The sequence below is a fragment of the Oncorhynchus kisutch genome, linkage group LG13 (assembly GCF_002021735.2).
Source record: "Oncorhynchus kisutch isolate 150728-3 linkage group LG13, Okis_V2, whole genome shotgun sequence".
Classification (NCBI taxonomy): domain Eukaryota; kingdom Metazoa; phylum Chordata; class Actinopteri; order Salmoniformes; family Salmonidae; genus Oncorhynchus; species Oncorhynchus kisutch.
This window is the reverse complement of record NC_034186.2, coordinates 47,581,408-47,608,633: the sequence shown is the minus strand read 5'-3', so window position 1 is coordinate 47,608,633 and position 27,226 is coordinate 47,581,408. Positions and strand designations below refer to the sequence as shown.

Genomic DNA, 27,226 nt, shown 5'->3' with positions numbered 1-27,226 from the left:
CAATTTCACTAGCCACACCCAGGCGTGATTACTGCCAGACCTGTTGAATCAAGAAATCACTTGAATAGAACCTGTCTGACAAAGTGAAGTAGGCCAAAAGATCTCAAAAAGCAAGACATCAAGAAATTCAGGAACAGATGAGAAACAAAGTAATTGACATCTATCAGTCTGGAAAGGGTTACAAAGCCATTTCTAAAGCTTTGGGACTCCAGCGAACCATGGTGAGAGCCATTATCCACAAATGGAGAAAATTTGGAACAGTGGTGAACCTTCCCAGGAGTGGCCGGCCTACCAAAATTACCCCACAACAACATCTAAAGAACTGCAGGCCTCACTTGCCTCAGTTATGGTCAGTGTTCATGAGTCAACCATAAGAAAGACTGTGCAAAAATGGCATCCATAACATAAAGGCTCATCTCACTTTTGGCAAAAAAACATCTTGATTGATTCCCAAGACTGACAAGACAAAAGTTGAACTTTTTGGAAGGTGTGCGTCCCGTTACATCTGGCGTAAAAGTAACACAGCATTTCAGAAAAAGAACATCCTGCCAACAGTCAAATATGGTGGTGGTAGTGTGATGGTCTGGGGCTGCTTTGGGACCTGGACGACTTGCTGTGATTGATGGAACCATGAATTCTGCTCTCTACCAAAAGTTCCTGAAGGAGAATGTCCGGCCATCAGTTCGTGACCTCAAGCTGAAGCGCACTTGGGTTCTGCAGCAGGACATTGATCCAAAACACACCAGCAAGTCCACCTCTGAATGGCTTAAAAAAACTAAATGAAGGTTTTGGAGTGGCCTAGTCAAAGTCCGGACTTGAATCCGATTGAGATGCTGTGGCGTGACCTTAAAAGCTGAGACACAAAGCTACAAACTGGAATCTCATCCACTGCATTTGAGAAACAATGAGAAAGTAATTATGCTTTGAAGTTTGATAAACTTGTAACCTCACTTTTGAGAAAATGGCCTTTTAAAGTTTTGGTACCTACTGGAGAGCTCTCCTTTATCTACATCCATTCAGCATTGTTCACACCCATCTCTTTAAGGATTCACATGTGAGGTCATGTGCTAAACAGAGAGTAGTGTAGTAAAGATTAATACTAAAAGTGGTTAAAGTAGTAGCCTACAATAAGGAAAAATTACAGGTAAACAAATATTTTATAAGTATATATCACGCTTACCCAGACACACTTGTCTAAATTAATGGGTAATGTGAAAAAAATGCTATAACCCCCAGCCACATCTTGCTAAGTGGATGGGTCTCTACAGAAGGGGTAAATGCTACAGAAGGGGTAAATGCTACAGCCAAATGCTTACTTGCATAGTAGCAATATCAGAAACAGTGTCAATATAAAGAAAATAATATACAGTATGTACAAGAACAATATCAGTGATAGATGAGGTAGTTATAAGCATACAATCAGGGGTAAAGTCCCTGAGCAGCAGGATAAAAATATATATAATAGTAGCAGCAATGTGTGTTAGGAGAATCATCTCGTGGAAATTCAGTATTGAGAGAGACAGTCATTTCTTGAAAAACAATCATTTTTATTTAATATCAATTAATTATTGCAATAATGAAACCGTCGACCCCACACGCGTTGCCGAGTGCTTAACTGATAATGAAAAAAACTGATGTTATATAGGACCTAAAAATGCTTAGTCAGGCTGGTTCCAACTCCCATAAGCCACCTTGTTCATCACCTGGTTACCTACAGAAGATATTGTTATTCTTCCAACCCGGCTTAGTTTCCCAGATGCCAGGATGATCAGACAATGAGGCATTGTTCTAAACTCTTCCAGGCTATCTCGGGTCACACACATACCACATCTTGTCTATAGAATGCCAACTTTAGGTAATTATCACCAAGTCATTGTCAGCCCAAGCTATCTCTAGCAAAACGCATTTACTTGACCATACGCCCAGACTAATTGCAGGAAACCATCTCTTTACAGAAACACAGAATTAAACAGAACAGAAATGTCCTACCATTTGTTAAGTATTAATTGCTAACTATTAACATCAAACAAATCTTATGTTATTTGTCACGTGCTGAATACAACAGATAGAACTTAGTGAAAAGCTTACTTAAAAGGCCTAACCAACAATGTAGTTTAAAAAAAACGAATAAATAAAAAAACACCAAAATAAAATAATAAATAAAAGTAACAACTAAAGGAGCAGCAGTAAAATAACAATAACGAGGCTATATTAAGGGGGTCAATGTGCCGGTTAGTTGAGGTAATATGTACATTTTTATGAATTTTTTATTTTACCTTTATTTAACCAGGCAAGTCAGTTAAGAACAAATTCTTATTTTCAATGACGGCCTAGGAACAGTGGGTTAACTGCCTGTTCAGGGGCAGAACGACAGATTTGTACCTTGTCAGCTCGGGGGTTTGAACTTGCAACCTTACGGTTACTAGTCCAACGCTCTAACCACTAGGCTACCCTGCCGCCCCAACATGTAGGTAGAGTTAAAGTAACTATGCATAAATTAAACAGAGAGTAGCAGCAGCGTAAAAGAGGAGTCTGGGTAGCCCTTTGATTAGCTGTTCAAGAGTCTTATGGCTTGGGGGTAGAAGCTGTTAAGAAGCTTTTTGGACCTCGACTTGGCGCTCCGGTAGCAGAGAGAACAGTCTATGACTAGGGTGGCTGGAGTCTGACTATTTTTAGGGCCTTACCCTAACACTGCCTGGTATAGAGGTCCTGGATGGCAGGAAGCTTGGCCCCGGTGATGTACTGGGCTGTACACACTACTCTCTGTAGTGCCTTGCGGTCGGAGGCCGAGCAGTTGCCAAACCAGCCAGTGATGCAACCAATGCAATGCTCTTGATGGTGCAGCTATAGAACCTTTTGAGAATCTGAGGAACCATGCCAAATCTTTTCAGTATCCTGAGGGGGAATAGGTTTTGTCGTGCCCTCTTCATGACTGTCTAGGTGTGCATGGACCATGTTAGTTTGTTGGTGATGTGGACACCAAGGAACTTGAAGCTTTTGACCTGCTCCACTACAGCCCCATCGATGCCGAATGGGGCGTGCTCGGTCCTCCTTTTCCTGTAGTCCACAATCATCTCCTTTTTCTTCATCACGTTGAGGGAGAGGTTGTTGTCTGGCACCACACGGCCAGGTCCCTGACCTCCCCCTATAGGCCGTCTCGTAGTTGATCAGGCCTACCACGGTTGTGTCATTGGCAAACTTAATGATGGTGCTTGAGTCGTCCCTGGTCGTGCAGTCATGAGTGAACAGGGAGTAAAGGAGGGGACAAAGCACACACCCGAGGGGCCCACGTGTTGAGGATCAGAGTGGCAGAAATGTTGTTACTAACCCTTACCACCTGGGGTGGCCCGTCAGGAAGTCCAGTTGCAGAGTGAGGTGTTAAGTCTCAGGTGTAGTAGTCAATTAATAGCATTCCCACATAGGTGTTCCTTATGTCAGGTGGGAAAGGGCAATGTGGAGTGCAAGAGATCGCATCATCTGTGGACCTGTTAGGGTGGTATGCAAATTGGAGAGGGTCTAGGGTTTCTGGGATAATAGTGTGCACTTCATGGCTACAGACGTGAGTGCTACGGGTTGGTAGTCATTTAGGCAGGTTACCTTAGTGTTCATGGGCACAGGGACTATGGTGGTCTGCTTGAAACATGTTGGTATTACAGACTTAGACAAGGAGAGGTTGAAAATGTCAGTGAAGACACTTGCCAGTTGGTCTGCGCATGCTCGGAGTACACGTCCTGGTAATCCGTCTGGCCCTGCGGCCTTGTGAATGTTGACCTGTTCTTACTCACATCAGCTGCGAAGAGCGTGATCACACATGCTCTCATGCATGTTTCAGCGTTACTTGCCTACGAATTCTCAGAAGGCAGCCCGACCTCCGCCCCCTTTTTTTTCTTCTCTTCATGTAAATGACAGGGATTTGGGCCCGTTCCCGGGAAAGAAGTATTTCATTCTCGTTGGACTCATTAAAGGATAAAGCTTCTACCAGTTGGTGGTGAGTAATCGCTGTTTTGATGTCCAGAAGTTATTTTCGGTCATAAGAAATGGTAGCAGAAACATTATGTACAAAATAAGTTTAAAAAATAAGTTACAAACAATGCAAAAAGACGAATAAAATAACACAGTTGGTTAGGAGCACGTAAAACATCAACCATCCTCTCCGGCGCCATTCTTCTTATCACAGTCATTTGAATAGAGGCACTGCAGATAGTGCTGATGACTGGGAATCCGTCCGAACCACGCAAGAACAAGGGAATCTATATTCGGAGAGCCCGATTCTGTCCTGCCCTTGACTTTGGTGCAGGGCGTGTGATGTCAATAGCCTCTTAGTCACAAAACTCCCTGATCTTCTCAAAAAGATAAGTTTGTCTAGCTGTGTCCAGTCCAGGTGGTGCTTGTACAGGCAGACCATCTATGGGAGGAGGGATGTCAGCGTTGTGCAGCAGCTGAAACATGTTCCCGACGGAGTACGAACGCTCCTTGGTGACAACACCAGGCTCCAGAGCACCGAAGCTGTAAAACAGGAAATGACAAAAAAAATTATGTGAGATCAATAAAAGTAGTGCCAATCATGTTGGAGATAAATTAAATAATCAAAACGTGTTGTTTATGCTTTACTTACCAAGTGTTGTCATCGATTCCGTGTAGAGACGCCACGTCACTGCTTTTGTCACATGGGATGGGATGTCAGCAGCTTTCCACCGTTTGCGTCCTGAGTGGCATCCTGGTAATACTATTGCATTGTCCTCTGTGTAGTTGTTGATGAAGTTCACAACTTGCTGCAAGTCCTCATGCTTCAGCTGTAACCTGTGCTTGCTTGGACCAGCTCTCTTTTTGATGGGAGGCATTAGACCATTCTCCTTGTATGACTGGTGGAGGAGAGTCAGGTGTGTTCTACTGTTACTGAAAGACAAATTCCAGATACAAATATTTTGGTATTATTATACAATAGATAGCCGTAATCACCGTCAGTCACACCTGGCTAACTTGATGGGTCATGTAATCATCTGACGATGTGGAGTCTTTTGCTAAACAATGAACCATAATCCTAATCCATAGAGTACTAGCAATAGTACTAGCAATAGAGTACTAGCAATACAAACCGATTGTCATAACTAGCTAAAGGTTAACCAAATAGGTTCAATGTTAGCTACTTAGGCTATAACTAGTAATGCGAAATGACATTCTGAGATAACATTACTACACACAGATCATAAACGGAATGTTAGCTTGCGAGCCAGCCATCTATAACGTCAGCTAGCTAGCTAACAGTAAGCTTTAACTTGCAATGAAAACAACTTTGACAAAATTAGAAACGTATAATATCTGAAACTGTAGCTAGACTCTTACCTGTATACATGGATGAACACTTCACGGCAGACTGCAACCCCTTTCGTTAAATAAGACGTCCTGTGTTGTTTCCGTTTTGTTGGTACAGCTTGCTTGGCCCGTTGTTGTGTCAAGTCACTCTGGTTCACACTGACCGTGTGCAATGCCATGAGAATCATCTTAAGCTTTAGCCCCCACCCAAACTCTGACCATTTTACTCACCCTAGCAGAGCTGGTTAGGCTGTTTTTATGTTATCCAGAGTGTTGGTGACTAACTGTGCTCCTGGCAACAATTTAATTATGCTTTTTTGCCGACGTTTACTGACACCAGCCGTATTCAACGGGTGTATTCTGCGCTCTGTCCCACTCAGACAAGAGTGCTCTGAAACAGTTTTTGCAGTGACATTCTATTTTTTATTTTATTTTATTTTACCTTTATTTAACCAGGTAGGCAAGTTGAGAACAAGTTCTCATTTACAATTGCGACCTGGCCAAGATAAAGCAAAGCAGTTCGACAGATAAAACGACACAGAGTTACACATGGAGTAAAAACAAACATACAGTCAATAATGCAGTATAAACAAGTCTATATACAATGTGAGCAAATGAGGTGAGAAGGGAGGTAAAGGCAAAAAAAAGGCCATGATGGCAAAGTAAATACAATATAGCAAGTAAAATACTGGAATGGTAGTTTTGCAATGGAAGAATGTGCAAAGTAGAAATAAAAAAATAATGGGGTGCAAAGGAGCAAAATAAATAAATAAATACAAATTAAATACAGTTGGGAAAGAGGTAGTTGTTTGGGCTAAATTATAGGTGGGCTATGTACAGGTGCAGTAATCTGTGAGCTGCTCTGACAGTTGGTGCTTAAAGCTAGTGAGGGAGATAAGTGTTTCCAGTTTCAGAGATTTTTGTAGTTCGTTCCAGTCATTGGCAGCAGAGAACTGGAAGGAGAGGCGGCCAAAGAAAGAATTGGTCTTGGGGGTGACTAGAGAGATATACCTGCTGGAGCGTGTGCTACAGGTGGGAGATGCTATGGTGACCAGCGAGCTGAGATAAGGGGGGACTTTACCTAGCAGGGTCTTGTAGATGACATGGAGCCAGTGGGTTTGGCGACGAGTATGAAGCGAGGGCCAGCCAACGAGAGCGTACAGGTCGCAATGGTGGGTAGTATATGGGGCTTTGGTGATAAAACGGATTGCACTGTGAGATTGGACACTTTATTGAAATGGACACTTACATAGAAGTCTTTTGTTAAGTTTTACTACACAATAAAAAAAAAACATTTTAAAGTCGCATTAGACAGGATTACCAACACATACTGACCAGCTGAAATAGACAGAAGCGTGCTATATGGCAGACAAATCCAAACTCATCTCTTGGCATGTCCATCCCACTCATTATCTCAGCCAATCATGGCTAGTGGGAAGGTTGCTCCCTTTTTCTGTGGCTAAACTAACTAGGCTCATAATTTAACAATTTTATTCGTATTTACAGAAGGCATTTCTGCCCAAAAAACTATTTTGATAAATAAAAATAAGTTTACGTTCAAATGGCTCTCCTGTGAAGTAGTGACCCGTAACATACGCCTAGTTTCCTGAAAAGGGTCAAAGTTGTGCCCGTTGACAAAACAGACCTGGGATGCCTTTTCATACAGAATTATTTTACAAAGATCCACAGTGGGTCTGTCTGTGTATGTAGCGTTATACTGGAGACAGGTTTATAATTGCAGTGAATGTCATCTATTCATTTACTGTTAGGCTATAGCATTTCTGAGTAGCAGCCATACTGTAGGTAGCAGTCAGGGAAACAACAACTTGTTCTCTCGAGGATAAAGCATTGATATTTTTCTGCACGACTCAGGCACTCTTTCAATTGCCTTGTCAACCGAGCAACACTACTTATTTTGCTCAACTAAAGCGCAAAATAAATTGTGTTTATATTAAAAGATTGGCCTGGCTGACATGAAAATTACATTAAGGGGAAAGGATCCACAGAAAGAGGTTGATTATTGTTCTACGAATGTCTTTATTTGCAATGCTGGCTGCCATGGTTAACCCAAACGCAGGACATTGAATGCTACCTGAACTGAGTAACATAAGTGCAGTATCACAGCTATGTTAAATATGTGTGTGTGTTAGCCAGATTATCCAGTGTCCACAGCAACACTATTTATTATTCCCACACACCCAGAAACTTCAATTCCATTACTTACCATGCCGCCTTTAGGAAAAGACATCTGACCATAGGGTCTTGAAGTGTTCGTACTTTCTATAGTCATTATGGATATTGTCTGAGCTTACTGGTCATTAATACTGCACACTGCCAGAGTATGTCTCAGATTAATGTAGTTGGTTTTAGCTTTTCTATCAATTAATTACTATTTGAATAAACATTCTTTATTCTGTTGGTGTGTGTACTTTTATGCGTTTGTGTGATGGAGCAAATCATTTAACGACACCTTTCTTAATTCAGCCTATTGGATCGTTATATTCTGCAGATTCTGAATAGTCATGTAACAATTAGAAGGATTAGACATTTCTAACATATACTATTTTTATAGGAAAAGTGAAGCTAAAATGGAAAATGTATCTCTCATGTTGTACGACTTTACTTTTTGTAACTGACAATTAACCTGTCAGCCTATGTTTTTTTTTTTTTTTTGAATTGTTTACGTGTTCACTATGCAGGGGGAATGGTAAGACAAGCGGAACTACATGGCTAAGAACTGTTGTAACGGGGATTATTATCGTAGCAACACACTTTTGGAATGACGGCAATCCCACACAGCTAGGTTTTTTGTGTCTTCGAGTGTAGTTCGTAAAGGTTAAAGCGTGTATGTTAGGATGGTAACATTATAATAATTAAGGATGAAGCGTGAATTCATGCCAGGAATAAGAAGTGTGTTGTTTTTGATTTCCTCCCTTCTGTAATAAGCAGCCAATGAGGTATTTTCTTTATTCATGCGTTTAATCTGATACTGTTATACCTCTGGCTAAACTGTTTTTATAAAAGAATAAAACTGCCAGTTAAAATCATGGAACAGTTGTGCTTGTGGTTACTGGAGGGAGCTACACTTTTTATTATAAAATATTTGAAAAGTCTGGATTGGATTTAATGGGTACCGAATGTAAAATAAATAGGCCATAGTGGTGAAATAATTACAATATAGCAATTAAACACTGGAGTGATAGATGTGCAGAAGATGAGTGTGCAAGTAGAGATACTGGGGTGCAAAGGAAAATAAATCAAATAAATAATAGTATGGGGAATGAGGTAGTTGGATCAGCTATTTACAGATGGGCTATGTACAGGTGCAGTAATCTGTGAGCTGCTCTGGCAGCTGGTGCTTAAATTTAGTGAGGGAGATATGAGTCTCCAGCTTCAGTGATTTTTGCAGTTCGTTCCAGTCATTGGCAGCAGAGAACTGGAAGGAAAGCCAGCCAAAGGAGGAATTGGCTTTGGGGGTGACTAGTGAGACATACCTGCTGGAGCGCGTGCAACGGGTGGGTGCTGCTATGGTGACCAGTGAGCTGAGATAAGGCGGGGCTTTACCAAGCAAAGATTTATAGATGACCTGGAGCCAGTGGGTTTGGCGATGAATATGAAGCGAGGGCCAGCCAACGAGAGCATACAGGTCGCAGTGGTGGGTAGTATATGGGGCTTTGGTTACAAAACAGATGGCACTGTGATAGACTACATCCAATTTGCTGAGTAGAGTGTTGGAGGCAATTTTGTAAATGACATCGCCGAAGTCAAGGATCGGTAGGATAGTCAGTTTTACGTGGGTATGTTTGGCAGCATGAGTGACTCCTAAAATTATGTTCTCAAAGGATCAGGAATTGGCAGCCAAGTGAAACAAAAAGGATTGTACTGTCCAGATGCAAGCTAGATAGCCAAGCCTAAGTGTTAACCTGTCAGTTAAAATACATGGCTCAAAAACGCCAGCTAAATGCAATAAAACCTCAATGTTATCAAAAACAAAATAGCTGATTAAAAAACAATTAAAAACACTTAAAATATCACATTTACAGGAGCTCTGTGCTTAGGCTGCAACTAGGGCGCCATGGCAACTATATAACTATTATAGTCGTAGCCTTGTATAACCACCATCGAGCTGTAGGCCTAAGAGTGTGTCATGTTTAGTCTTAATACCGTAACTTACTTAGGTCTAGATTTCAATATATAGACTACTGTATCAATCAATCAATCAGTCAATCATTCGTTCATGTCATCACACAGCTTACAAGTCATTCATGCTTTGAAATGCAATCCAGCATTTTAGTTTTAAAATGAAATAACAAAGGGAGCTTTTTAGCCTAAACAATAAATAAATGGCATGGAACTTTTTTTTAAGTCTTTGCTGTAATGGATTTATATATATATATATTTTTTCAATAGAACAGACTCTCTGGTACACTTATAATTTATTCCCCCAATTTCTTTTTGTTTTGTTCGGCACACAAACCTGTTCGGCACACAATAATCATGCAGCACTTGCTCCTATACCCTCCTTTTTCTTGATCCCCAGTAGTTTCCATAACAACATCAAATGTCTTCCACACATCTGACTTACCCTTTCCCTCCTGAGTAACTGGTATCATCTTATTAACCATTTATTTAGCCAATCATCAGTCATCTGAGTCAGTGCAATACAAGTTGAGAGCCCTTCCCTATATGCATGATGAAAGTCAGCAGTTAACTTCTTTGAAAAATAGCACCGCATTTTTTTTTTAACACAACTTTCTCAATCAATTGACTAAGAACAGGCAGAAAACTGGTTGGTCTTTTCACAACATTTCTCAATTGACAGTATTTCAACCAATCAGCTGAGCAGCCTGACTTGTTTGCCTGATTTTTAGCATAATTTCTTTGAACCATACAATTTTTCAATTCATCATCGATCCAGGGGGCTCTCTAACAGTTCTCACAGTTATGCACCTGTTAAGAGACTGTTTGTCAACAATTGTCAAGAATAATTTTACAAATACTCCATGCATCTGGATTCTGCTCCTTATACACATCAGACCAAGATACATGTTTAAAATCTTCATCAAAAGAGTCTTGAGAAAAGACTTAGTATGAAGTCTTATAAATAACTTCAGGCCCTGCCTTTCGTACTTTGTCTTTCCTTTTATCCCATGGGTGTTACAAATAAATCAAATCAAATTTATTTGTCACATACACATGGTTAGCAGATGTTAATGCGAGTGTAGCGAAATGCTTGTGCTTCTAGTTCCGACAATGCAGTAATAACGAACAAGTAATCTAACTAACAATTCCAAAAAAAACTACTGTCTTATACACAATGTAAAGGGATAAAGAATATGTACATAAGGATATATGAATGAGTGATGGTACAGAGCAGCATAGGCAAGATACAGTAGATGATATCGAGTACAGTATATACATATGAGATGAGTATGTAAACCAAGTGGCATAGTTAAAGTGGCTAGTGATACATGTATTACATAAGGATGCAGTCGATGATATAGAGTACAGTATCTACGTATGCATATGAGATGAATAATGTAGGGTAAGTAACATTATATAAGGTAGCATTGTTTAAAGTGGCTAGTGATATATTTACATCATTTCCCATCAATTCCCATGATTAAAGTGGCTGGAATAGAGTCAGTGGCATTGACAGTGTGTTGGCAGTAGCCACTCAATGTTAGTGGTGGCTGTTTAACAGTCTGATGGCCTTGAGATAGAAGCTGTTTTTCAGTCTCTCGGTCCCAGCTTTGATGCACCTGTACTGACCTCGCCTTCTGGATGACAGCGGGGTGAACAGGCAGTGGCTCGGGTGGTTGATGTCCTTGATGATCTTTATGGCCTTCCTGTAGCATCGGGTGGTGTAGGTGTCCTGGAGGGCAGGTAGTTTGCCCCCGGTGATGCGTTGTGCAGACCTCACTACCCTCTGGAGAGCCTTACGGTTGAGGGCGGTGCAGTTGCCATACCAGGCGGTGATACAGCCCGCCAGGATGCTCTCGATTGTGCATCTGTAGAAGTTTGTGAGTGCTTTTGGTGACAAGCCGAATTTCTTCAGCCTCCTGAGGTTGAAGAGGCGCTGCTGCGCCTTCCTCACGATGCTGTCTGTGTGAGTGGACCAATTCAGTTTGTCTGTGATGTGTATGCCGAGGAACTTAAAACTTGCTACCCTCTCCACTACTGTTCCATCGATGTGGATGGGGGGTGTTCCCTCTGCTGTTTCCTGAAGTCCACAATCATCTCCTTAGTTTTGTTGACGTTGAGTGTGAGGTTATTTTCCTGACACCACACTCCGAGGGCCCTCACCTCCTCCCTGTAGGCCGTCTCGTCGTTGTTGGTAATCAAGCCTACCACTGTTGTGTCGTCCGCAAACTTGATGATTGAGTTGGAGGCGTGCGTGGCCACGCAGTCGTGGGTGAACAGGGAGTACAGGAGAGGGCTCAGAACGCACCCTTGTGGGGCCCCAGTGTTGAGGATCAGCGGGGAGGAGATGTTGTTGCCTACCCTCACCACCTGGGGGCGGCCCGTCAGGAAGTCCAGTACCCAGTTGCACAGGGCGGGGTCGAGACCCAGGGTCTCGAGCTTGATGACGAGCTTGGAGGGTACTATGGTGTTGAATGCCGAGCTGTAGTCGATGAACAGCATTCTCACATAGGTATTCCTCTTGTCCAGATGGGTTAGGGCAGTGTGCAGTGTGGTTGAGATTGCATCGTCTGTGGACCTATTTGGGCGGTAAGCAAATTGGAGTGGGTCAAGGGTGTCAGGTAGGGTGGAGGTGATATGGTCCTTGACTAGTCTCTCAAAGCACTTCATGATGACGGATGTGAGTGCTACGGGGCGGTAGTCGTTTAGCTCAGTTACCTTAGCTTTCTTGGGAACAGGAACAATGGTGGCCCTCTTGAAGCATGTGGGAACAGCAGACTGGTATAGGGATTGGTTGAATATGTCCGTAAACACACCGGCCAGCTGGTCTGCGCATGCTCTGAGGGCGCGGCTGGGGATGCCGTCTGGGCCTGCAGCCTTGCGAGGGTTAACACGTTTAAATGTCTTACTCACTTCGGCTGCAGTGAAGGAGAGACCGCATGTTTTCGTTGCAGGCCGTGTCAGTGGCACTGTATTGTCCTTAAAGCGGGCAAAAAAGTTGTTTAGTCTGCCTGGGAGCAAGACATCCTGGTCCGTGACTGGGCTGGGTTTCTTCCTGTAGTCCGTGATTGACTGTAGACCCTGCCACATGCCTCTTGTGTCTGAGCCGTTGAATTGAGATTCTACTTTGTCTTTGTACTGGCGCTTAGCTTGTTTGATAGCCTTGCGGAGGGAATAGCTGTACTGTTTGTATTCAGTCATGTTACCAGACACCTTGCCCTGATTAAAAGCAGTGGTTCGCGCCTTCAGTTCCACACGAATGCTGCCATCAATCCACGGTTTCTGGTTGGGGAATGTTTTAATCGTTGCTATGGGAACGACATCTTCAACGCACGTTCTAATGAACTCGCACACCGAATCAGCGTATTCGTCAATGTTGTTGGCTGGCGCAATACGAAACATCTCCCAGTCCACGTGATGGAAGCAGTCTTGGAGTGTGGAGTCAGCTTGGTCGGACCAGCGTTGGACAGACCTCAGCGTGGGAGCTTCTTGTTTTAGTTTCTGTCTGTAGGCAGGGATCAACAAAATGGAGTCGTGGTCAGCTTTTCCGAAAGGGGGGCGGGGCAGGGCCTTATATGCGTCGCGGAAGTTAGAGTAACAATGATCCAGGGTCTTTCCACCCCTGGTTGCGCAATCGATATGCTGGTAAAATTTAGGGAGTCTTGTTTTCAGATTAGCCTTGTTAAAATCCCCAGCTACAATGAATGCAGCCTCCGGATAAATCGTTTCCAGTTTGCAGAGAGTTAAATAAAGTTCGTTCAGAGCCATCGATGTGTCTGCTTGGGGGGGGATATATACGGCTGTGATTATAATCGAAGAGAATTCTCTTGGTAGATAATGCGGTCTACATTTGATTGTGAGGAATTCTAAATCAGGTGAACAGAAGGATTTGAGTTCCTGTATGTTTCTTTCATCACACCATGTCACGTTGGCCATAAGGCATACGCCCCCGCCCCTCTTCTTACCAGAAAGATGTTCGTTTCTGTCCGCGCGATGCGTGGAGAAACCCGCTGGCTGCACCGCTTCGGATTGCGTCTCTCCAGTGAGCCACGTTTCCGTGAAGCAGAGAACGTTACAGTCTCTGATGTCCCTCTGGAATGCTACCCTTGCTCGGATTTCATCAACCTTGTTGTCAAGAGACTGGACATTGGCAAGAAGAATGCTAGGGAGTGGTGCACGATGTGCCCGTCTCCGGAGTCTGACCAGAAGACCGCTTCGTTTCCCTCTTTTTCTGAGTCGTTTTTTTGGGTCGCTGGCACTGGTTGTAAGGCAGAACACAGGATCCGCATCGCGAAAAACATATTCTTGGTCGTACTGGTGGTGAGTTGACGCTGATCTTATATTCAGTAGTTCTTCTCGGCTGTATGTGATGAAACCTAAGATGACCTGGGGTACTAGTGTAAGAAATAACACGTAAAAAAACAAAAAACTGCATAGTTTCCTAGGAACGCGAAGCGAGGCGGCCATCTCTGTCGGCCAACGTCTTAAATAATCTATTTCAATTAATTTCCAAAATGTAAAAATGTATAAACTGTCATTTCTTATGTAAAATTAGATTTATATTAATCTCCCCTAACGTTATTTTAAAAAACTGATCATTGCTATTCATCAGGTTTATTTTTTTGGCTAGACGCATAATATAACTGTAGTTCTTGTGTATTAATCAACTTAAATCTGAACAAAAAAACAAACATATTTACGCTCAAGTTCATTGAATATTAGAGATCTCAACACACTATCCCCATGTGTTTCAATGCAAACCAGGCTTAATAGGTGCATACTGGGCTTAATTAGAACTACAGTGATTTATGGTGGAAAAAAGTCAGAATAACAAAGTCTACTCATAATATATTTGGAAACCAATGGTTTGAGGTTTAAATACACAGTATAGACTAAAATACAATGCAAAGTTAGTATTGATCCTATTGAACAATGCTTCTATTGACATTTACATTCTGTATAGAGGTAGTGTTTTTGGTGCTACTGTACCCTTTAAGCCCACCTGAGATGTCAAATTTACAAAACTGGCATCTATGTATAACAATGACAGGATACTTTAACAGTAAAATAAGGCAAAATGCAGAAGAAAATGTACGCTCTGAATGACTGAAATCTATTGTCTTGTTGTAGTTTATCAAATTATGTTGCTACTGTACTGTGTGACTGACATGCACGACTGCTAGCATGAAAATAGCAGTCGTGCAATAAATAGTAATTAATGCCCATGAAATATGCTATCATGTGCACTCAAAAAGCGTTATATAGTTACGCAATAAGGCCCGATGGAGGGCCAATTTACCACGGCTAAGGGCTGTTCTTATGAACGATGCAACGAGGAGTGCCTGGACACAGCCATGAGCTGTGGTATATTGGCAATATATCACAAAACCCCCGAGGTGCCTTATTGCTATTATCAACTGGTTACCAATGTAAACAGAACAGTAAAAACAAATGTTTTGTCATACCTGTGGTATACGGTCTGATATACCACAGCTGTCAGCCAATCAGCATTCTGTCCTCAAACCACCCAGTTTATAATACCTTTACATATTACTCCCTGGGAGTAAAACAATGTCAAAATTATGTAGGCATATACACATATACATGTAGCTTAAATTAACATGGATAAGGGCAGCATTTCCCTTACTACATACCCAGTTACAAGCTTGTTCAGCTCTCTAAGGGTTACAGCCTGTCCTACTGAAAGATTAAAATCAAGCCTTAACTGTTTGGATGAGGTAGGCCTACAATCATCTTCAGCAACAGTGGTCAGGTCTCAGGGGTCTTTCGCTATAAATTATGTGTTGGCGTGTTGCCTTTACAGGTGCTTCAAGAGATTGGAAATTGTGTTTCAAGTAGTTTCTCACCTGGGCACAGTTTACAGTAATATTCTTGACACTTTGTCCTACCAAATTTAAGTAATGGGAGTACTTCCATGCTGATAAAGTCAATGTTTTCGATGCTTCTGCCATTTTTCATCTCCCTCACTAGTAGTGCGTGCCTGCGTAATCAGGAACTTGGTGAGGACGAAAACCATTAGAATCTGGGGCAAGGGGATTTTTAAATATTGCTCCAACAGAGAGGGAATATTAATCACAAATATCACAATAACTGTAATAGGAAGGGAATGATAAGAGTAGCATTTTTTTTATCAGTGTTATTACTCAAACTGGAACAATAACTAAGTTATATTATTACTGTAACGCTTTAACCCCAACACTGCACATGGCCTTCTTGGATGACAACCTATTTAGTTAGCCAAACTATAATTTGCCTTTGGTGATCTTCATTTGGCAAGTGAGAATTTACGAGCTAATGTTATGCTAGTCACAAATCCTCTATCTTGCTAACATAAACACAGTGGCAAAGTGGAAAATCTGGTCCAACCCTGTTTCGCAAACTATTGCAAGCCTTCTAAACATATGAAGCAAACTGCCATTATTAGCACGCTAAAATACAATTAGGCAACTGTTACATTTGAAGCCAGAATATATTTTGACTCTACACTTGCTTAAAATTGCACTGGGTTTGGACATACTTCCTTAGTTTAAAACACTGCAGAGATGGCGTGAGATGTGGCTCACAAAATGTACCTCAATCCAGGGATGAGAAATCGCGTTGTACACAGAATTGTCCCACTATCCCACTATTGCAAATTGTAATCCAGGGATGAGAAGGCTATTTCTCAAATTACGTTTTCCGAGTCATATCTCGCGCCGACTCCGTGGTGTCTAAACAGGAAATCTACCCGACCCCAATGCTATAAAACAAGCGTACGGTCGGAATCTTTACTGGCTAACTTTACATTATGACATGCCTCGAATCTAGCCACAAGCATAGTTTGCGTTGCTAACGTTAGCTAGCAATCAACGCTAGCTACACATGCTATAACAGTTAGCTAGATCGTGGATCCTTACCTTTAAATTAGACCGAAGTTTCATCTGTTTAAAAAAAAAGATGCTACTAATATGGATATTAGAATTATTTACTATCTATCAATAGAATCGCAATAATTTCCAATAATTTAATTCCGTTAGTTAGACATGAAAGTACGACAGAATGTCAACAATAATCCCTAGCTAGCTTCCTCTTCTTGTTCTTCTTCTATGATATAATGGTGGTCCGCAAACAAAAGTTAAAGGTGCATATCGTCACCAACTGTGCTGGAGTGTGTGGTAAATCACAGTTTAACTTTGCTGCAGGAGGGGCTGGTGCACTTCACGAAATAGATGGCATCATGAGGCAGTAAAATGATGTGGATATATTGAAGCAACATCTCAAGACATCAGTCAGGAAGTTCAAGCTTGGTCGCAAAAGGACAATGACCCCAAGCGTACTTCCAAAGTTGTGGCAAAATGGTTTAAGGACAACAAAGTCAAGGTATTGGAGTGACCATCACAAAGCCCTGACCTCAATCCTATAGAACATTTGTGGGCAGAACTGAAAAAGCGTGTGCAAGTAAGGAGGCCTACCAACCTGACTCAGTTACACCAGCTCTGTCAGGAGGAACAGGCCAAAATTCACCCAATTTATTGTGGGAAGCTTGTGGAAGGCTACCTGAAACGTTTGTCCCAAGTTAAACAATTTAAGGGCAATGCTACCAAATACTAATTGAGTGTTTGTAAACTTCTGACCCACTGTAAATGTGATGAAAGAAGCTGAAATAAATCATTCTCTCTACTATTATTCTGACATTTTACATTCTTAAAATACAGTGGTAACTGACCTAAGACAGCGCATTTTTGCTAGGTTTAAATGTCAGGAATTGTGAAAACTGAGTTTAAATGTAGTTGGCTAAGGTGTATGTAAACCTGCGACTTCAACTGTAGGTCCTGGATGGCAGGAAGCTTGGCCGCAATGATGTACTGGGCCGTACGCACTACCCTCTGTAGCGCCTTATGGTCAGATGCCGAGCAGTTGCCATACCAGTCGGTGATGCAACTAGTCAGGATGCTCTCGATGGTGCAGCTGGTTAGGATGCTCTCTGAATGTTGCTCTGTTTAAAGAATTTATATCAGCTAACGAGAGCGTTATCACACAGTCGTCCCGAACAGCTGGTGCTCTCATCATACATGCTTCAGTGTTGCTTGCCTCAAAGCGAGCATAAATACCAGGCAGTAATGGCACAATACCAGGCAGTAATGCAACTGGTCGAGATGCTCTCGGTGGTGCAGCTGTAGAATTTTTGTTGTTGTTGTTGTACTTTTTACCCCTGTTTCTTCCCAATTTCGTGATATCCAATTGGTAGTTACAGTCTTGTCCCATCGCTGCAACTCCCGTATGGACTCTGGAGAGACAAAGGTCGAAACACGGCCCTGCCAAGCCGCACTGCTTCTTTACACACTGCTCCCTTAACCCGGAAGCCAGACGCACCAATGTGTCAGAGGAAACACCGTACAACTGGCGACCAAAGTCACTGTGAATGCGCCCAGCCCGCCACAGGAGTCGCTAGAGTGTGATGGGACAAGGACATCCCTCCTTTTCCTATTGTCCACGATCAGCCCTTTTCTCTTGCTCACATTGAAGGAGAGGTTGTTGTCCTGGAACCACACTGCCAGGTCTCTGACCTCCTCCCCATAGTCTGTCTCATCGTTGTCGGTGATCAGTCATGCTTGGCCACGCGGTCGTGGGTGAACAGGGAGTACAGGATGGGACTAAGCACACACCCCTGAGGGCCCCCAGTGTTGAGGATCAGCTTGGCAGATGTGTTGTTGCATACCCTTACCACCTGGGGGCCGCCCGTCAGGAAGTATAGGGTCCAGTTGCAGAGGGAGGTGTTTAGTCCCAGGGTCCTTAGCTTAGTGATGAGTTTTGTGGGCAATATGGTGTTGAACGCTGAGCTGTAGTCAATGAACAGTTTTCTCACATAGGTATTCCTTTTGTCCAGGTGGGAAAAGGGCAGTGTGGAGTGCAATTAAGATTGCGTCATCTGTGGATCTGTTGGGGCGGTATGCAAATTGGAGTGGTTCTAGAGTTTCTGGCATGATGGTGTTGATGTGAGCCATGACCAGCCTTTCAAAGCACTTCAGGGATAATCATTTAAGCAGGTTACCTTCACTTTTTGGGGCCAGGGACTGTGGTCTGTTTGAAACCTGTAGATATTACTGACTCAGTCAGGGAGAGGTTGAAAATGTCAGTTAAGACACTTGCCAGTTGGTCCGTCCATGATTTGAGTACACGTCCTGGTAATCCGTCTGGCCCCGCAGCTTGGTGAATGTTGACTTGTTTAAAGGTCTTTCTCACATCGGCTTCAGAGAGTGTGACCACACAGTTGTCCGGAAGAGCTGATGCTCTCATGCATGCTTCAGGGTTGCTTGCCTCGACACGAGCATATAAGGCATTTAGCTCGTCTGGTAGGCTCACATCACTGGGAAGCTCGTGGCTGGGTTTCCCTTTGTAGTCCATAAAAGTTTGCAAGCCCTGCCACATCTGACAAGCGTCAGAGCCGGTGTAGTAGGATTCAATCTTAGTCCTGTATTGATGCTTTGCCTGTTTGATGGTTCGTCTGAGGGCATAGTGGGATTTCTTATAAGTGTCCGGATTAGTGTCCCGCTCATTGAAAGCAGCAGCTTTTAGCTCGTTGCAGATGTTGACTTAATCCATGGCTTCTGGTTGGGATATGTACGACATTTGATGATGAAGCCGGTGACTGAGGTGGTATACTCCACAATACCATTGGATGAATCCCGGAACATATTACAGTCTGTGCTAGCAAAACAGTCCTGTAGCATAGCATCTGTGTCATCTGACCACTTCCGTATTGAGCAAGTCACTGGTACTTCCTGCTTTATTGTTTGCTTGTAAGATGGAATCAGGAGTATATAATTATGGTCAGATTTACCAAATGGAGGGTGGGGTAGAGTCTCTGTGTGTGGCGTAAAGGAGGTGTAGAGGTTTTTTTCAGTTGCACAGTTTCTTTTCCTCTGGTTGCACATATCAAAATGGCTCTAACTTTACATTTGGACTCACCTTTACCCAGTGGAACATTAATATCAATTATATCTCGTTTCAAAGCTCTTAAGGCTAACTGGTCTATAATTTCATTCCCTTCAACACCCAAATGTGCTGGGACCCAGCAGAATCTCACTAATCTCACTTCTCCGTCTCAATTCTCCATAATAACATTAATACCTCCAATAGTAGATCATTCATATTAGATTTTCCTGATGATAAACTTTTCAATACAGACAGAGAATCTGAGCACACTATAATTCTAATAGGTTGTACATCCTCCACCCACGGAGGGCAACTACTATCGCCAACAGTTCAACTGAGTGTGTTGACAGTTCATCTGTTAGTCTTCTACATATTTGTACACCAAATTCAGAATTGTAAACACCCGCTCCTGTGCGTTCACTATCTGGGTCCTTGAATCCATCTGTGAAAAGCATAAAAAAATCATAAAAACATCTACCAATGTAATTGTCAACCAGTTTCCCTATATCACTGACTTCTGAACAATCTTTGCTATGTCAAATGTAGGCGACAGTCCTCAATGATTAAAACAGTTACACGTTGATAGTCATATGTTTGGCACCGTGCATCTCCGACATCAATTAAAGATTAATACCTCAACTGAATAATGAGGAAATTATCAAATGATGGTGTAATGCGTTATTGTTTCATGTTAAAGACATGGCAGCTTATTGTAATGGAGTGAATGTATTGTAACTGTAACAATTGTCGTCGGGAGAAGAGGACCAAAGTGCAGCTCCAGGCTCTCCCTCTCTGGAGGGAGAGCCTGGAGGGAGGAGACGGAGAGACAGCCTGGTCCTCGGAGGAGGCACAGGACAGACCGGGCTGTGGAGGCGCACTGGAGGTCTCCAACTAAGGTCCTGCACAACCTGTCCTGGCTGGATGGTGACTTTGGCCCTGCACGTGCAGGGCGCAGGCACAGGACGCACTTGGCTGTGCAGACACACTGGAGACACAGTGCGCAGAGCTGGCGCAGGATAACCCGGGCCGAGGAGACGCACTGGAGACCAGATGCGCTGAGCCGGCTTCATCCCTTCTGACTCGATGCCCACTCTAGCCCAGGCGATTCGAGGAGCTGCGATGTAACGTACCGGGCTGTGAACGTGCACTGGAGACACCATGCGCTCCATCGCATAACACGGTGCCTGACCAGTACGACGCCCCACCCGGTAAGCACAGGGAGTTGGCTCAGGTCTCCTACCTGACTCCGCCAATCTCCCCATGTGCCCCCCCAATACATTTTTGGGGCTCGGGCTTCCTTGCCAGTCGTGTTCCCTCAAATCGCTGGCTCCCTTTTCCTGCTGCCTCCACTGCCTCCACTCCCCTGTTCCCATGGGAGGCGATCCCTTCCAGCCAGGATCTCCTCCCATATGTAGGATCCCTTGCTGTCCAGAATGTCCTCCCATGTCCATTCCTCCTTATAGCGCTGCTCCTCCTTTACCACGCTGCTTGGTCCTTTGGTGGTGGGTAGTTCTGTAACGATTGTCGGAGAAGAGGACCAAATTGCAGCGTGGTACATATTCATAATAATTTTATCAAGAATGAATACTGAACAAAACAACAAACCGACAAACAAACAGTTCTGCAAGGTGCAACAAAAACACTAAACAGAAAATAACTAACCACACCCATAGTGGGAAAACATGCTGCCTAAATATGGTTCTCAATCAGAGACAACGATTGCCAGCTGCCTCTGATTGGGAACCATACCAATCAAAACATAGAACACAAAACATAGAATGCCCACCCCAACTCACACCCTGACCAAACTAAAAATCAAATCAAAATCAAATCAAATGTATTTATATAGCTGATATCTCAAAGTGCTGTACAGAAACCCAGCCTAAAACCCCAAACAGCAAGCAATGCAGGTGTAGAAGCACGGTGGCTTGGAAAGACTCCCTAGAAAGGCCAAAACCTAGGAAGAAACCTAGAGAGGAACCAGGCTATGTGGGGTGGCCAGTCCTCTTCTGGCTGTGCCGGGTGGAGATTATAACAGAACATGGCCAAGATGTTCAAATGTTCATAAATGACCAGCATGGTCAAATAATAATAAGGCAGAACAGTTGAAACTGGAGCAGCAGCACGGCCAAGGAGTCATCATGTCAGGTAGTCCTGAGGCATGGTCCTAGGGCTCAGGTCCTCCGAGAGAGAGAAAGAAAGAGAGAAAGAGAGAATTAGAGAGAGCACACTTAAACTCACACAGGACACCGAATAGGACAGGAGAAGTACTCCAGATATAACAAACTGACCCTAGCCCCCCGACACATAAACTACTGCAGCATAAATACTGGAGGCTGAGAAAGGAGGGGTCAGGAGACACTGTGGCCCCATCCGAGGACACCCCCAGACAGGGCCAAACAGGAAGGATATAACCCCACCCACTTTGCCAAAGCACAGCCCCCACACCACTAGAGGGATATCTTCAAACACCAACTACCATCCTGAGACAAGGCAGAGTATAGCCCACAAAGATCTCCGCCACGGCACAACCCAAGGGGGGGCGCCAACCCAGACAGGAAGATCACATCAGTGACTCAACCCACTCATGTGACCCACCCCTCCTAGGGACGGTATGAAAGAGCCCCAGTAAGCCAGTGACTCAGCCCCTGTAATAGGGTTAGAGGCAGAGAATCCCAGTGGAAAGAGGGGAACCGTCCAGGCAGAGACAGCAAGGGCGGTTCGTTGCTCCAGAGCCTTTCCGTTCACCTTCCCACTCCTGGGCCAGACTACACTCAATCATATGACCCACTGAAGAGATGAGTCTTCAGTAAAGACTTAAAGGTTGAGACCAAGTTTGCGTCTCTTACATGGGTAGGCAGACCATTCCATAAAAATGGAGCTCTATAGGAGAAAGCCCTGCCTCCAGCTGTTTGCTTAGAAATTCTAGGGACAATTAGGAGGCCTGCGTCTTGTGATCGTAGCGTATGTGTAGGTATGCACGGCAGGACCAAATCAGAGAGATAGGTAGGAGCAAGCCCATGTAATGCTTTGTTAGCAGTAAAACCTTGAAATCAGCCCTTGCCTTGACAGGAAGCCAGTGTAGGGAGGCTAGCACTGGAGTAATATGATCAAATATTTTGATTCTAGTCAGGATTCTAGCAGCCGTATTTAGCACTAACTGAAGTTCATTTAGTGCTTTATCCGGGTAGCCGGAAAGTAGAGCATTGCAGTAGTCTAACCTAGATGTGACAAAAGCATGGATACATTTTTCTGCATCATTTTTGGACAGAAAGTTTCAGATTTTTGCAATGTTACGTAGATGGAAAAAAGCTGTCCTTGAAATGGTCTTGATATGTTCTTCAAAAGAGAGATCGGGGTCCAGAGTAACGCCGAGGTCCTTCACAGTTTTATTTGAGACGACTGTACAACCATTAAGATTAATTGTCAGATTCAACAGAAGATCTCTTTGTTTCTTGGGACCTAGAACAAGCATCTCTGTTTTGTCCGAGTTTAAAAGTAGAAAGTTTGCAGCCATCCACTTCCTTATGTCTGAAACACATGCTTCTAGCGAGGGCAATTTTGGGGCTTCACCATGTTTCATTGAAATGTACAGCTGTGTGTCATCCGCATAGCAGTGAAAGTTAACATTATGTTTTCGAATGACATCCCCAAGAGGTAAAATATATAGTGAAAACAATAGTGGTCCTAAAACGGAACCTTGAGGAACACCGAAATGTACAGTTGATTTGTCAGAGGACAAACCATTCACAGAGACAAACTGATATCTTTCCGACAGATAAGATCTAAACCAGGCCAGAACTTGTCCGTGTAGACCAATTTGGGTTTCCAATCTCTCCAAAAGAATGTGGTGATCAATGGTATCAAAAGCAGCACTAAGGTCTAGGAGCACGAGGACAGATGCAGAGCCTCGGTCTGATGCCATTAAAATGTCATTTACCACCTTCACAAGTGCCGTCTCAGTGCTATGATGGGGTCTAAAACCAGACTGAAGCATTTCGTATAAATTGTTTGTCTTCAGGAAGGCAGTGAGTTGCTGCGCAACAGCCTTTTCAAAAATGTTTGAGAGGAATGGAAGATTCGATATAGGCCAATAGTTTTTTATATTTTCTGGGTCAAGGTTTGGCTTTTTCAAGAGAGGCTTTATTACTGCCACTTTTAGTGAGTTTGGTACACATCCGGTGGATAGAGAGCCGTTTATTATGTTCAACATAGGAGGGCCAAGCACAGGAAGCAGCTCTTTCAGTAGTTTAGTTGGAATGCAGCGTGAAGGTTTAGAGGCCATGATTATTTTCATAATTGTGTCAAGAGATATAGTACTAAAACACTTGAGCGTCTCTCTTGATCCTAGGTCCTGGCAGAGTTGTGCAGACTCAGGACAACTGAGCTTTGAAGGAATACGCAGATTTAAAGAGGAGTCCGTAATTTGCTTTCTAATAATCATGATCTTTTCCTTAAAGAAGTTCATGAATTTATCACTGCTGAAGTGAAAGCCATCCTCTCTTGGGGAATGCTGCTTTTTAGTTAGCTTTGCGACAGTATCAAAAAGGAATTTCGGATTGTTCTTATTTTCCTCAATTAAGTTGGAAAAATAGGATGATCGAGCAGCAGTAAGGGCTCTTCGGTACTGCACGGTACTGTCTTTCCAAGCTAGTCGGAAGACTTCCAGTTTGGTGTGGCGCCATTTCCGTTCCAATTTTCTGGAAGCTTGCTTCAGAGCTCGGGTATTTTCTGTGTACCAGGGAGCTAGTTTCTTATGAGAAATGTTTTTAGTTTTTAGGGGTGCAACTGCATCTAGGGTATTGCGCAAGGTTAAATTGAGTTCCTCAGTTAGGTGGTTAACTGATTTTTGTCCTCTGGCGTCCTTGGGTAGACAGAGGGAATCTGGAAGGACATCAAGGAATCTTTGTGTTGTCTGTGAATTTATAGTACGACTTTTGATGTTCCTTGGTTGGGGTCTGAGCAGATTATTTGTTGCAATGGCAAACGTAATAAAATGGTGGTCCGATAGTCGAGGATTATGAGGAAAAACATTAAGATCCACAACATTTATTCCATGGGACAAAACTAGGTCCAGAGTATGACTTTGACAGTGAGTGGGTCCAGAGACATGTTGGACAAAACCCACTGAGTCGATGATGGCTCCGAAAGCCTTTTGGAGTGGGTCTGTGGACTTCTCCATGTGAACATTAAAGTCGCCAAAGATCAGAATATTATCTGCTATGACTACAAGGTCCGATAGGAATTCAGGGAACTCAATGAGGAACACTGTATATGGCCCAGGAGGCCTGTAAACAGTAGCTATAAAAAGTGATTGAGTAGGCTGCATAGATTTCATGACTAGAAGCTCAAAGGACGAAAACGTCTTTTTTTTTTGTAAATTGAAATTTGCTATCGTAAATGTTAGCAACACCTCCGCCTTTGCGGGATGCATATGGTCACTAGTGTAGCCAGGAGGTGAGGCCTCATTTAACACAGTAAATTCATCAGGCTTAAGCCATGTTTCAGTCAGGCCAATGACTATAATTGCCTTTGAAGTAAGGGATCTAACATTAAGTAGCCCTATTTTGAGATGTGAGGTATCATGATCTCTTTCAATAATGACAGGAATGGAGGAGGTCTTTATCCTAGTGAGATTGCTAAGGCGAACACCGCCATGTTTAGTTTTGCCTAACCTAGGTCGAGGCACAGACACGGTCTCAATGGGGATAGCTGAGCTGACTACACTGACTGTGCTAGTGGCAGACCCCACTATGCTGGCAAGCTGGCTAACAGCCTGCTGCCTGGCCTGTACCCTATTTCATTGTGGAGCTAGAGGAGTTAGAGCCCTGTCTATGTTGGTAGATAAGATGAGAGCACCCCTCCAGCTAGGATGGAGTCCGTCACTCCTCAGCAGGTCAGGCTTGGTCCTGTTTGTGGGTGAGTCCCAGAAAGAGGGCCAATTATCTACAAATTCTATCTTTTGGGAGGGGCAGAAAACAGTTTTCAACCAGCGATTGAGTTGTGAGACTCTGCTGTAGAGCTCATCACTCCCCCTAACTGGGAGGGGGCCAGAGACAATTACTCGATGCCGACACATCTTTCTAGTTGATTTACACGCTGAAGCTATGTGGCGCTTGGTGATCTCTGACTGTTTCATCCTAACATTTTTGGTGCCGATGTGGATAACAATATCTCTATACTCTCTACACTCGCCAGTTTTAGCTTTAGCCAGCACCATCTTCAGATTAGCCTTAACGTCGGTAGCCCTGCCCCCTGGTAAACAGTGTATGATCACTGGATGATTCGTTAAAATAGAGACATAAAAAAGGAACTAAGGTCAGGACGTGACAGTAACAGGGTGAATTATACGGACTTGTTAAGCCAAGATACATGAAATATGAATTCATGAGTACAAAACGCTTGTTGAACAATTCTATCATTCTATCATCCTATCCAACCTCGATGGGCTATCAGCAGGACAATAGACTCTTACCGAGTCCACCAAATGCATTGTTTTCTAACTGCATCTGGATGTATCCATAACAAATTACTATGGGAATAAATATCACCGAATGACAGAAATATTGGAATAATGTAGTCTAATGAAGGCAAAAAATGTTTGCTTACTGGGACACCCAAAGTCATCCAATTGTTATAATAGGATTTAAAGCAATAGCCTTGTAATGATGTGCGCTGAGAGTCGGGAAGCAAGTTCAGGGAGTGAGTACAAAACAAGAAACACTAACAGCACACAGACAAGAAACAGAAACAATGATGCCTGGGGAAGGAACCAAAGGGAGTGACATATATAGGGAAGGTAATCAGGGAAGTGATGGAGTCCAGGTGAGTCTGACGACACGCAGGTGCGTGTAAAGATGGTGACACGTTTGAGCCATAACAAGCAGCCTGGTGACCTAGAGGTTGGAGAGGGAGCACACGTGACAAGCCTACCCGCGTGTGGTCAACTATTTCAGCACCATTTTGACCTGCTCTGAGATAAGCATGGGTTCTGATAAATCAATGAGATTTTTATTTTCAGTGAATCTCCATTTGGGTATTGGTTAGCCTACATTTAGGGTGTGGAAATGCTAGGATTGGATGTTAGGATGTTAGCTCTTCACGCAATCACTTAGTAGCCTACTCCCGACCGGTCACGTTGTACAGCACCATTTTTTCCTAACGGAATAGAAACACCATAATATTAATCTAATTAATTAAGCTACATTTCTTAAAATCAATCCCATATGCTATGTTCTTACAAAAAAAGTTTAAAAATCTCTAGTACAGCCAATATTAAAAACAGTCAAATGCTTCTCAAAGATGCCCTATGGTGGTCAAACTAGCACTAACTAGCATTAATGGCAACAATGGCTGACACTTAAATAGCGTGCCATAGAATTCTGCGGCAGCCTGCAAGGTGTGCTGCAGTACAACACAATTTTTAAAGGAAGAACCACTGTATATGTACATGCCGAATGACACCTTGTTCCCAACGTAGAGCACTATATTTAACCAGGGACCGTTTTTGCGTCCCACATGAAGAAAATACAACAGCTTTCTATAGAATATTAGAGTACTTACTATATTTGGTATTTTATTAGGATGCCCATTAGCTGTTGCGAAAGCAGCAGCTACTCTTCCTGGGGTCCACATGAAACATGACATAATATAGAACATTAATAGACAAGAACAGCCCAAGATCAAAACTACATCAATTTAAAAATGTCAGTATGTCAGTACATACATACAAACTATCTAGGTCAAATAAGGGGGAAGCGTTGTGCCATGATGTCATTATAGAATCATGTAGGGAACTGTAGCAAACTGTAGTGTACTGTATAATACTATACTC

The 27,226-nt window shown here is 43.1% G+C and overlaps 1 protein-coding gene across 2 annotated transcripts in view; it reads right to left on the bottom strand.

Annotated features, from left to right (window-relative positions):
• The window catches only part of LOC109902254 (E3 ubiquitin-protein ligase RNF13-like), a 98,695-nt gene extending 82,070 nt beyond the window's left edge, over positions 1–16,625 (bottom strand). The window contains exon 1 of one of the 2 annotated variants that reach the window (XM_020498463.2): positions 16,374–16,625. The gene's annotated coding sequence lies outside the window, so the exon portion shown is untranslated. Of the gene's footprint in view, positions 1–16,049; positions 16,240–16,373 lie in introns of those variants that run through there. The other variant, XM_020498464.2, reaches the window with a different exon arrangement.
• Positions 16,626–27,226: the final 10,601 nt, after the last annotated feature.